This window comes from Notolepis coatsorum, assembly GCF_963971535.1.
Source record: "Notolepis coatsorum genome assembly, chromosome: 4".
NCBI lineage: Eukaryota > Metazoa > Chordata > Actinopteri > Aulopiformes > Paralepididae > Notolepis > Notolepis coatsorum.
This window is the reverse complement of record NC_140168.1, coordinates 103,239,087-103,251,409: the sequence shown is the minus strand read 5'-3', so window position 1 is coordinate 103,251,409 and position 12,323 is coordinate 103,239,087. Positions and strand designations below refer to the sequence as shown.

General features: G+C 43.3%; 1 protein-coding gene across 1 annotated transcript in view; it reads right to left on the bottom strand.

The window, feature by feature from the left end:
• Positions 1 to 12,323, bottom strand: part of LOC311226630 (CUB and sushi domain-containing protein 3-like) — a gene marked incomplete at both ends in the record, with an annotated part of 799,139 nt that overhangs the window by 679,073 nt on the left and 107,743 nt on the right. The window lies entirely within an intron of this gene.

Genomic DNA, 12,323 nt, shown 5'->3' with positions numbered 1-12,323 from the left:
TGCTCCTCTGTCCCCTGTGTGCTACACTGTACTTTGTGCTCCTCTGTCCCCTGTGTGCTACACTGTACTCTGTCCTCCTCTGTCCCATGTGTGCTACACTGTACTCTGTGCTCCTCTGTCCCCTGTGTGCTGCACTGTACTCTGTGCTCCTCTGTCCCCTGTGTGCTACACTGTACTCTGTGCTCCTCTGTCCCCTGTGTGCTACACTGTACTCTGTGTTCCTCTGTCCCCTGTGTGCTACACTGTACTCTGTGCTCCTCTGTCCCCTGTGTGCTACACTGTACTCTGTGCTCCTCTGTCCCCTGTGTGCTACACTGTACTTTGTGCTCCTCTGTCCCCTGTGTGCTACACTGTACTTTGTGCTCCTCTGTCCCCTGTGTGCTACACTGTACTCTGTGCTCCTCTGTCCCCTGTGTGCTACACTGTACTTTGTGCTCCTCTGTCCCCTGTGTGCTACACTGTACTCTGTGCTCCTCTGTCCCCTGTGTGCTACACTGTACTCTGTGCTCCTCTGTCCCCTGTGTGCTACACTGTACTTTGTGCTCCTCTGTCCCCTGTGTGCTACACTGTACTTTGTGCTCCTCTGTCCCCTGTGTGCTACACTGTACCTTGTGCTCCTCTGTCCCATGTGTGCTACACTGTACTCTGTGCTCCTCTGTCCCATGTGTGCTACACTGTACTTTGTGCTCCTCTGTCCCCTGTGTGCTACACTGTACTTTGTGCTCCTCTGTCCCATGTGTGCTACACTGTACTTTGTGCTCCTCTGTCCCCTGTGTGCTGCACTGTACTCTGTGCTCCTCTGTCCCCTGTGTGCTACACTGTACTCTGTGCTTCCCTATCCGCCTAATGTTGGCCTATTCTCTGAATGTACTGTCTTGTCCTGCTGTGCCTTTTTGTATTTTTGTATGTAATAGTATGACATTTTATGCTCCGATTGTACAGCACTTGATTGGTCGGCTCTTGAGTTTTTAATAAACGTGCTTTATAAATAAATGACTCGACTCGACTCGGAGTCTGTGCCCACCCGTGCCCGCCATCTCTAGACGACCGGCCACTAACAACAACAACACTAACAAGAGACCCGAGCCCTTATATATATACGCACGGGGGGCCTTGGTCACCATGGCAGCCACACAGTCCTCAGCTACCATGGCAACTCACTCGCGTAGATCGTTCTTCGTTGTAAACATCTTTAAAAACCCTTTCACTGCCACACGACAGCCGGTGAACCCTTTCACTGTGACGATACAGAAGGTTAGCCCTTTGCTATCACACAACCGACGGCGATGCCCCATCATTAGCATCATTAGCTCCGCGGATGCGGAGCTAATGATGCTAATGATGGCGCATCGCCGTCGGTCGTGTGATAGTAAAGGGTTAACCTTCTGTCGTGTGGCAGTGAAAGGGTTAAAAAAAACTCACATATCATCACCTCAAAATGCGGTAAAGCTCTATTTATTATTCATTACTTCTTCATCTGTTATAAAACGGGGAGCTCAAATCGAGCAATCCGATTGGTTCACAGCCGTGGTATAATGAGTGTATATCCACAGCTACAGTATGATTCTTCTGATTCCTTTTCACAAGTCAGTCTGAGGAGGAGACCTTGTGTCAGATGAGACGGTCTGGTCTATGGAGGGGCCTGGGTCTGACGCACGCAGAGTCCCTCACGTCAGGGCAACGCACACAGGCTCATAGAGGGACCAAGAGGGGTTCAAAATGATGTCCGTATCAGACGGATAAAGCGATGGTTTCATCCAGATTCTTCGATTATTGCCACTTCCTCTAAAATGTATTAATCTATAGCCACTAACTGGGGAGACTGATGACTGACTGTATTTATTAACGATGTGTTAATAAACTGGCCGTGCGTCAACCCCAGGCTTATGGTTCCTTTCTATCTGTGTTTAATGGTGCAGTATAATAATAATAATGATAATTGTATATACAGTATAGTAATAATCTATGTCTGTCTGTCTGTCTGTCTGTCTGTCTGTCTGTCTGTCTGTCTGTCTGTCTGTCTGTCTGTCTGTCTGTCTGTCTGTCTGTCTGTCTGTCTGTCTGTCTGTCTGTCTGTCTGTCTGTCTGTCTGTATGTCTGTCTGTCTGTCTGTCTGTCTGTCTGTCTGTCTGTCTGTCTGTCTGTCTGTCTGTCTGTCTGTCTGGTCTGTCTGTATGTCTGTCTGTCTGTCTGTGTGTCTGTCTGTCTGTCTGTCTGTCTGTCTGTCTGTCTGTCTGTCTGTCTGTCTGTCTGTCTGTCTGTCTGTCTGTCTGTCTGTCTGTCTCTCTAGCCTCTTTCAAACTCCGGATAATCTGGTGTATCGTTGCCAGGAGTTGCCCTTCCACAGATGTGGCACACAGCATGCGATTCTGTGGCCGTGTTCTGGCATAATGGGAATACTGCGTGTGGTTTAGGCAGGTGGAATGAGGGGGTGACACAGACAGGCATTTATGGATAATGAGCAAATAGGGTGGCCAGACGTCACGCGTTGCACGCGATGTACAGCATTTCGGTCTCTTTTCACGCGTCACGCAAATTGAGACTTGCATGCCCCGCATGATTATCTCCGCTGCTCGGCACCAGAGAAGGCGGCTTGGGCCAAATTTGAAAAGGGGAAAACAATCCCAAAACGGTTTAGATTGAAATCGAATAAAAATCAGTGCAGGTGGAATATAATCGTATTCTGTACTTATTTAGCCATTACTGTTCCTGCTCTCTGTTTGTTGAGCTTTCCAACCAACACTGCGGTGCCAGTGTGAATCCCTGGACATGTGGGTTGCTTTGGTGAGTTACTTGGTTAGTCTGGGTGGTCATTATCTGTGCGTGTGTGTGTGTGTGTGTGTGTGTGTGTGTGTGTGTGTGTGCGTGCGTGCGTGCGTGCGTGCGTGCGTGCGTGCGTGCGTGCGTGCGTGTGCATGTGTGCGATAAGACTGGGGGTCCGGACCTATAATCATAAGTGATTGTAAGTTTGGGTGGTAATTTTATTTATTTTGAGTACTTAACACCCATTAGAAGGAAGATTAAAAAAATTAATAAGGGCAAAACATATTAGGCTTGTGGTCATTTTAATGAGGACAGTGGTGGGTGAGCCTTGAAGGAGGACAGGGACAGTCCACCAAACATACCCTTTGTCCCACATTTGGTTTATTGGGATCTGGTCACCCTACGAGCAAACAGCGTTTTATATCTCTCATTCCTCTATTTTATCTTACTCTTTTTATTATTGTCTATTTAAAACTTGTCTATTTTGAACTTATAGGCCTGATATTCTATATTCATATTTCAAATTGCATGTGTTCGAATGGCAAAATGCTGTACTCTATCTACAAAACCCTCTGTGAATAATCTGTCCTTTATTAATTTGCTTAGATTTGTACACGGCACAAGAAGGTGCTGAATGAGCTCAGTGGGAATTGTTCATGTCTGGTCAATGTTAGCATGGTATTATTCACCATCAAAGATGGGGAAAAGAAGAAGAATAATAAATTATATTCTCCTTTGGTTCATTACAATTTACTCAAGCCTAGTAACAGACACAACATTTCTGACACTGGGAATACATTCCCTGAGATCCATAGATGTCCCTAGATACCAAGGACATGGAAATGGACCTCGCAGAAGTGGAGCAATCTTAACCCCTAGCCATATTTGGAGAAAATTCACCTACATACCCAAGTAATTGGAAGATTGCTCAGAGAGAAAAATGTAAATCCTCGTCCTCCACTTTAGTTAGCCTAATCAATACAATCAATGGAATCCCAATGAACAATAAATAGTAAGACTGTTTAACACATTATGAGAGGCGCAGCCCTGATGAGCGATGGATTCCACCAATCAGCCAATACTTTCACACAGCACCCGTTGATGTTGGCCCACAATCCATGTGAAGAAAATGGGCGGACTTAGGGATAAATTAATATTTGGGACATGGACACAGGGCCGCCTGGGAGAAATGCGAGGCCCTGTGCGAGATTTAACGCGAGGCCCCCCCCCCATATATATATGTGTGTGTGTGTCATGTGTGTGTGTGTTAGAGAGAGACTAGAGCATGTATGAGAGATTCAAAAGGACAAAGATCAACACTTAAATCCAAGAGAGAGAGAGAGAGAGAGAGAGAGAGAGACACATTGGAAAAAAATTGAAATGCTATTTGGCCCTAAACAGAGAGTACACAGCAGGGGCGTTTTTAGGGTTAGAAAACATTGGGGGCTTCAGCCCAGGGGGGTGGAGGGGGGTTACCCCCCCCCCCCTTTTTTTTTTTTTTCTTTTTTTTTTTTAAACACAGTAATACGCAATTTTAGAGTAATTAGAGATGAATACTGAAGAACTAGAATCATTAGAGGTTCTCAAAGTGAGGTCCATGTCCATGAGAGGGATCTGGGCAGTCCCCATAGAAAATTCAAAGTTAACAGGACCAAATCATCAGTTTCTTATTTATTTATTTAACCTTTATTTAGCCAGATAAAACATTGATCTGGTCCAAGAGGCCCCAACAGGAGTACAAATATACATATATACACATATATATATATACATATACTGTACATACATACACACATATACACCAATAACAAAATAAAAACAGTTGAGAATCATACACATAAGCAAATAAACAAACAAACAAACATATGCACAGCCTATGTACAAAAGAAATAAACAGTTAATCTCTAGTCTTTACAGTTTTCTTCAATTGCATAAACACTCAAATCAAAAGTATTACACAATTATCAAAACATTACACTCAAGGAGCAAAACATAGGCCCAGATTTGCACCTCTATAAGCACAATGTCAGCCTCACACTTTTTGCAAAACAATACACAGAGCAAAAAAGTATCTTGCCAGATCCAGCTAGGCAAAGAGATAATGTCTAGTATTTTCTGTACTCTATTTAAATTTTTTCAAAATTGTTTTTGTTTTACTGTAATTTTAACCTGTAGGCCTACTGGATACAGTATTTTATGTTTGTCTGATATTTGCTGAGCTTACAGTGTTATGCACATAGTAGCATGAAAACTGGGACATGTTTTGTTGTGATTCTCCATGTTGAAATGTTGACTGATTTGGTTATATGGCGAGAAAATTTATATTTTCATCAGTCTGCATCATTGATTTGGGTATATGGAGAGAAAATGTTTTTTTTTCCAGCAGTCTGCATCATTGATTTGGTTATATGTAGATAAATAAATAATATTTTCATCAGTCTACAGCATTGGTCTTGTGTATAGTGTTTGGTGAATTTATTGTATATTTGCACATTCTCTGCGTACTTCACTTACAGTACTCTAATCACTGAGAAGTAGAATAGCTAAATGTGTTTTAGGTTAAGCACAGCAGTGTGAGTAACTGGTTCAAACAGAATTAAGTCATATAAAACGTGTGTTTCATATAGTAACAAAATGTAGTTTTTTTAAATTAGTGTATGGTTTTGACAAGTGTTTAATTTAGCAAAGGATCTGAGGTGTTCTGATAATTGTGTGTGTGGTTGTGCTAATTGTGTGTTTTGAAACACCGGGCCCCGTTTTAAAAATCATGCTTAAGCAATCGAAAAAAAAAGTCTCATAAAAAAGATATTAGATTTTTGGGTATTTTTCTGCCTTTGGTCCGCTTTGCATTCACATCTCAAATGCAGGGTTCACTTGCAAGAGTGAATGAGCTTTCACACCACCCCAAACCAACCGGACTATCCGAGGAAATGAACCAGGGTTCGATTAAAGCTTATTATAGTTTATCACAGTATCATGAGCATGTCTTTGTCAGTGGACACTGGACATGGGTATGGAGGCTCCAGGTGCTGCTGTGTTAAAGTGCACATCTTCAATACCTATCTGTACTATTTAAAAGCACAGTGCAGGACACACTCAAAGGTTATCGCACCTCAGAGATGGCAGTGGACATGTATGACAGGACAAAGGCCATATGTAATGGCATCTTGTGGCACAAGCTCAGACCTCAGCTCAGGAGATCAGCTGAGACAGAGACTGTTCTATCCAGAGCTTGAGAGCAGGTTCTCATGAGTTGGATAACAACTTATGAGAGGCATACAGGCATGTTATCCAGCCTCAGACCAGTTTCTCTCAGTGGAATTGCTGCAACCCCTCGCCACACATTACAATATCCAACTATTGCCAGAGGAGATCACAGTTGCAAAGTGTTTCCTGGTCAGGACAGGCAGAGATGCAGTCCCTACTATCCAAAGTGTCTTTTCCCTCCTGGATGATGATGATAATAATAATAATAATAATAATAATAATAATAATAATAATAATAATAATAATAATAATAATAATAATAATAATAATAATAATAATAATAATAATAATAATAATAATAATAATAATAATAATAATAATAATAATAATAATAATAATAATAATAATAATAATAATAATAATAATAATAATAATAATAATAATGCATTTGATTTATAAGGCGCCTTTCAGAACACTAAAAAAAAAGTCCACAAATCGGTGAATGAAAAATTATAGGATCAAATGAAAACTACTTACTAAAAATGTTTAAAAGTACTAAAAACCAACAAAAAATACCAAACACTAACAAACATTCAGCAAAGACAATGGGGATGCTGACATAAAAAAAAAAAAAAAAAAAAAAGTAAAAAAAAAAAAAATGTAAAAATTTTTTTTTTTTTAGATCCGGGGCTAGGAGAAAAACATCCGGGGCTAAAGCCCCGGAAGCCCAGGGCTAACGACGCCACTGGTACACAGTGGCAGAATACCTGAGCACTGTGACTGAAGATCCTTGAGCACAGCCTAGCCATCGAGAAAGGCCGCCATAGGCAGACTGTGTGTGTTAGAAAGAGAGAGAGAGAGAGAGAGAGAGAGAGAGAACATGTGTGTTTGTCATGTGTGTGTGTGTTAGAGAGAGACTAGAGCATGTATGAGAGATCCAAAAAGACAAAGATCAACACTTAAATCCAACAAGAAGAGGGTCTATACCAGAGAAACCAAAGCAGCAAGGAGCCAATGGCCGACATCAGCTAAATAGGCTAGCCAGGTACTGTGACACCAGGCCACACACAGCTTTGGCCAACGGCCCAACGCTACCCAAGCTACACAAACGACCATTCACACACAGCACATGTCGTATCTCCAAATGTTGTGAAGTAGCATATGTTTTGCCTGGAAAAAAAAAAGTTATTAACAAAACATTCGGGAGGGGAAGGAAGGAAGAGTGGGGTAATGTCATGACATCTTACCTGCACGAGGAACGCCGGGCGAAAGGCCGCAACACAGGTCTCCGCGTTGACGAAAGGCCTCTCGCTGTCGGGACAAATAAGCTATGGCCAGAGCCTTGTCATGGTGCAGGCCCGACTACATCTTCTGTCAAAGATGATGTCGTAGTCAGAGTGCCAGGGCCTGCTATTCTCAAGGCTAACTGATAGCATCAAACGAACGTTCCCAGCTGACGCTAAACAGCTAACTGGCTAACAGTTAGCTCAATCAGGCACCTGGCTGTATGTAGCCGCATAGCTTGCTTCTGCGTTCTGCAAGCTATGCGGCTACATACAGCCAGGTGCTCTCACCAGGCACACACCGTTAGCTACTAGTAGTACTATATTAGCTAGTCGACCAGTTTGGCTCCAGAGAGAGAGAAAGAGAGATAGGTCAGGTCCACGGCGGGAATATAATCATAGGTTGACTCACCATAACGCAGTATCAACGCGGCGCCAATGGTAAAGTTGGAAGGAGACTTTCTTGGCCCACGGTGTAATTTCTTCTTCTTCTTCTTCGAGTACTTTCCAGCAGACTGGACACCTTTCGGCGTATTGCTGCCTAACAGATTTATCTGCTCACAAGTTCTCTTCTCCTTCTTTTGAAAAGACATCCACTCGCCTCGCTCCTCTGAATAGCGCTGAATTATCTACCTCGTGTGTCTTCTTCTTCTATTTGGTATTACGGCGGTCGGCGGACGGGCCGGAAACACTATCCTAAAATCTGTAGAGCAGCAAATCCGCAGAAACCGGAAAACTGCAGTCTGCAGAGCCGCAGAGGCAGGAAGTCAGACACATTCTACAAACGTGTCTAATGTGAAATATATAAGCATATAAGCAAAACTAGATTTTAGGTCTGTGATGAAAAAGGGCCTCGCGGGAAGGGGGGCCTCGCAATTTTTTTTAAAAAAAATTTAAAAACTATAAAAAAAATTAATGTATTTTTTTTTTTTATTTTTTTTTGCGAGGCCCCCCTTCCCGCGAGGCCCTGTGCGACCGCACTGCTCGCACACCCCCTGAGGCGGCCCTGCATGGACATGTTAGGGTTTGTGAAATAATATCTAATGATGATCTTGTATCTTCCTTATGGGAAATATTAGTAATCATTTTTGGAAAGTAATTCATCTGGGCTGCTCCTAAGTGTTAAATGAACCTTGTATTTTATTTCTGTGTATTTGAAATGTCACCAAATCCTGGTGTTTATGAACACTGTTTTGTGTGATTATTTTATGGTTTCTTTCTACCAAATAATGTACTGTCACTTTAAGAGCTCCCTGTGTGGAGTTTTGCAGTTCCGGTTAAACCTTAGTCCGCGCCACACGCCAAACTAAGCGGTACGCTTGTCACTCGTTCAGAGTACAACGCATTTATTGTATATAATAAGAATAGTCATTTGATTCCAACGAATGATGAATGTTAACGTAATGTGGTTTGGTCAACTTTGGTATGATTGATTGATTGATTGATTGATTTTTATTTAGTACATACAATTTATACAAAAGTATAAAAACAAGGGGTACAAGGATAACATGTGAAAGTCTGTCGACTTGTTTCCAACATGGTCCCAAGAAGAATGCAATAAATCACAAAGAGAGAGTTAAGAAGATAAGATAGATAAAACAAGTAGATAATAGACAACACCATTTTCTGAAAGAGCCTCATTACAGCGCCGTCATGTCCCTGTTCTTCAAGAGTGGTGGCCAAGCACCTGTTGTTGCAGACGTTGCCCCACACCCCTCTTGAAGACAGCAATAGTGGGGGAGGTTTGGACGGCCCTGGGCAGAGAGTTCCACAGCCGGCAGGCTGTCGACAGAAAGCCATTCTGTGAATAGGAACCCTTTCTAGGCTCATAAACTGAGAGCTGTCCAGACCGTAACTGTCGTCCGAGGACCTGGCCACGCAGGACAATGCGAGAGCATAAATAAATAACTGGGGGCAGATCCATTCATCATTCTATACATACATATGTCCCAGTTTCAGAAAGGAGACCCTCTGCTCCACAGGGAGCCATCCCACCTCATTGAAGTGACATGGCTCAATATGGGTTCGAGGTGGCAGATTTAGGACCAATCCTATGGTCTTATTTCGGCTGGTTTGTAGCCTGTGTTTACTTTCCACTGTAACACCACTATACCAGTACGCACATGCATAATCATATTGGCTGAGGATCGTGCAGTTGGCAAGCAATTTCATAGTTTCCAGTGATAAGAACCTCTTTTTTCGGTGCAAAAATGTCAAATTGTGTTAACTTTTTGGATCACATTCAGGGCCATTGTTTTCCCTGAGAGTGTTTGGTCGAGGTCTGCACCTAGGTATTTAACACAGTCTCTAGACTCGACACTGAAGCCATTACAGCTGATCTCAAGTCGGGAACATTCCTTTAATTTATGTTTTGAGCTGAATAGAATTGACTCAGTTTTTCCAAGGTGAATCGATAATCTGTTGTCAACTAACCATTTGTGAAGGCTTTTCCAGCTCCCTACTGAGACCGGCTTGAATTTCTACTGTGTCGTCTTCAGACACCAGAAGTGCTGAGTCATCAGCATACAGTAGGAGTCTGCAGGATACTGCAGACACCATGTCATTGACATATAATGAAAAGAGCAATGGAGCAAGGATGCTACCTTGCGGCACCCCACATGTTATTTCATTATATGAAGATGCGACACCATTTATGTTCACAACCTGGGTCCTCCCAGACAGGTACAACCTGAACCATCTCACCGACCCATCGTCCATCCCACAGGCTTTGAGCTTCTCAAGCAGGATCTGATGGTCAACAGTATCAAACGCTTTCTGCAGGTCAATCAGTACCATGCCAGTTAATTTGCCACAGTCCATCTGGGTTCGAATATGGTCAGTGAGATCAATCAGGCAAGCATCCGTAGAATACCCAGGGCGAAAGCCAGACTGGAATTGATAAAGGAGATCTGTCTGGTTAAGAAAATCTGATATTTGATTAAATATGACCTTCTCAAGAACTTTGGAGATGACACTGAGAATAGAAACTGGACGATAGTTTCCGTTGTTTGTCCTATCTCCTCTTTTGTGCAGTGGAACCACTCGAGCACATTTTAAGTCGTCAGGTACAATACCCTGTTTCAGTGATAGGTTGATGATATGTGTTAGAGGTTCACTAATCTAATAAAACTCACTGGTAAGCCGTCTATTCCAGTAGCTTTGTCCTTGCCTAGGGTATTGATCGTTTTTACTACCAGAGCCATGTCCACTGGTTGTAATTTGAAGGAATCCTGGCATTTCCATAACGCTTTGCTGCCGCCCATTCAGTCCACACTAGTAGCAGCTGCAGCTTTCATCTCTACAGTATATTTTCAAAAACATGAGGAAAAACGTGCTGCTTGAATGGTCTTTATTAAGTATAATAATCTAAATATACTTAAAGTACCAAAAGTGAAAGTAGTCATTGTGCAAACATATAAACATGTGCCGACAATCCCGACATAACTCTGTACTAACACAACACGAGGTAGGAACCAGGCTGAGGTATGAAACCAAGGTTGTACCTCAAAGTTCAATATTCCAAGTGCAAAACATTTACTGACTTTAACTAAAACTATTTTAAATGCTCATACGCCGACGCCATAGAGTTTGACACTGAGCGAGCGCTGCTGCTATACTACCCGGTTCCGCGGTTCCACATTGTTCTTGTTGTGAGGAGTCTGATGACGTATATTTTTGTGCGACAGCCAGGGGTGACAGGCAGCTTGCGGTTGCCAGATTGGGTGGTTTTCCGCATTATTTTGAAGCCTGTTTACAGTGTGTTTTAACCGGGTTTTCGGCACAAAGGCATATGAAATCTGGCACACTTTTGAACGCCGTTATAATACAGCGCCGAGAATGAACGCACTTTTGAACGACGTTATACAGCGCTGAGAATGAACGCGTTCTCAATTACGTTCATCTAGCGGAAATACAGTACGTTCGGTTCACGTCCGCCCCAAAATACGAACGCGTTCACGAACGATCGTTCATTGAACGCGTGCAGGTACATCACTGGGGTTCGGGTAACTTGTTGATGCCACTGTAGTGAAAAAAATAAATCATTGAATTTTTGCGCCACCCTTGCACTGTCAAAGCAAATTTCATTATCAATATCCAACCCAATCTTTGAAGAAGACAATTGGTGTCAGTGAAATTCTCAGTTAGCTACAGTCATTCGTTGTTCCTTTTGTTCGACAGACTGTGGACTGCTAGTAAGTCATTTGATGCTGTTTCCATTTGTTGGTTTGCCAACCATTTTGTACAGGTTTGCCAACCACTTGTACAGAATCTACAATAAATGGCCGCTAATGCCGAGGCCAGACGGGTATCCTCCTCTCCTGTGGTCCATGACGTCAGGCCCGTCGGGCCTAAAGAGCACAACGCAGAGCAGACCAGCAGACAGATCTGTCACACTCCCCTACATTTTCAAAGAGCCTAGAGAATCGTCATTAGTCACGCGTGTCAAATCTATATAAATATTTTCCGTCACGGCCTATGCCTTTGGAGACCTCTTTCTGAACGCAGTGTGGCTATCCCATCAACGCTGCGATCCGGCAAACACAGCATCACGACACTCTGTCAGGCTTTCCGCCTCCTGGTGGCAGATAACGGAACAGCACTTCATCGAGAAATTACATTAAAAGCGACCGCGTCGCGTCTATTTCCGACGGCAGGAGACGGTTGACAGATCTGTCCGCTACATCTGTGGTTTACTATCAGTCCGTCCGCCGAGGGACTGGGATCCAGGTGGCAGGGTCAACTTGTCCTTATCTACACACACACACACACACACACACACACACACACACACACACACACACACACACACACACACACACACACACACACACACACACACACACACACACACACACACACACACACGCACGCACGCATGCACACACACACACACACACACACACACACACACACGCACGCACGCACGCACACACACACACACACACACACACACACACACACACACACACACACACACACGCACACACACACACACACGCACACACAGCTACATACGCACTCTCATCCATCACCGTGGAGACCCCTGGTCCCGTGCTGTGATTGGCTGTC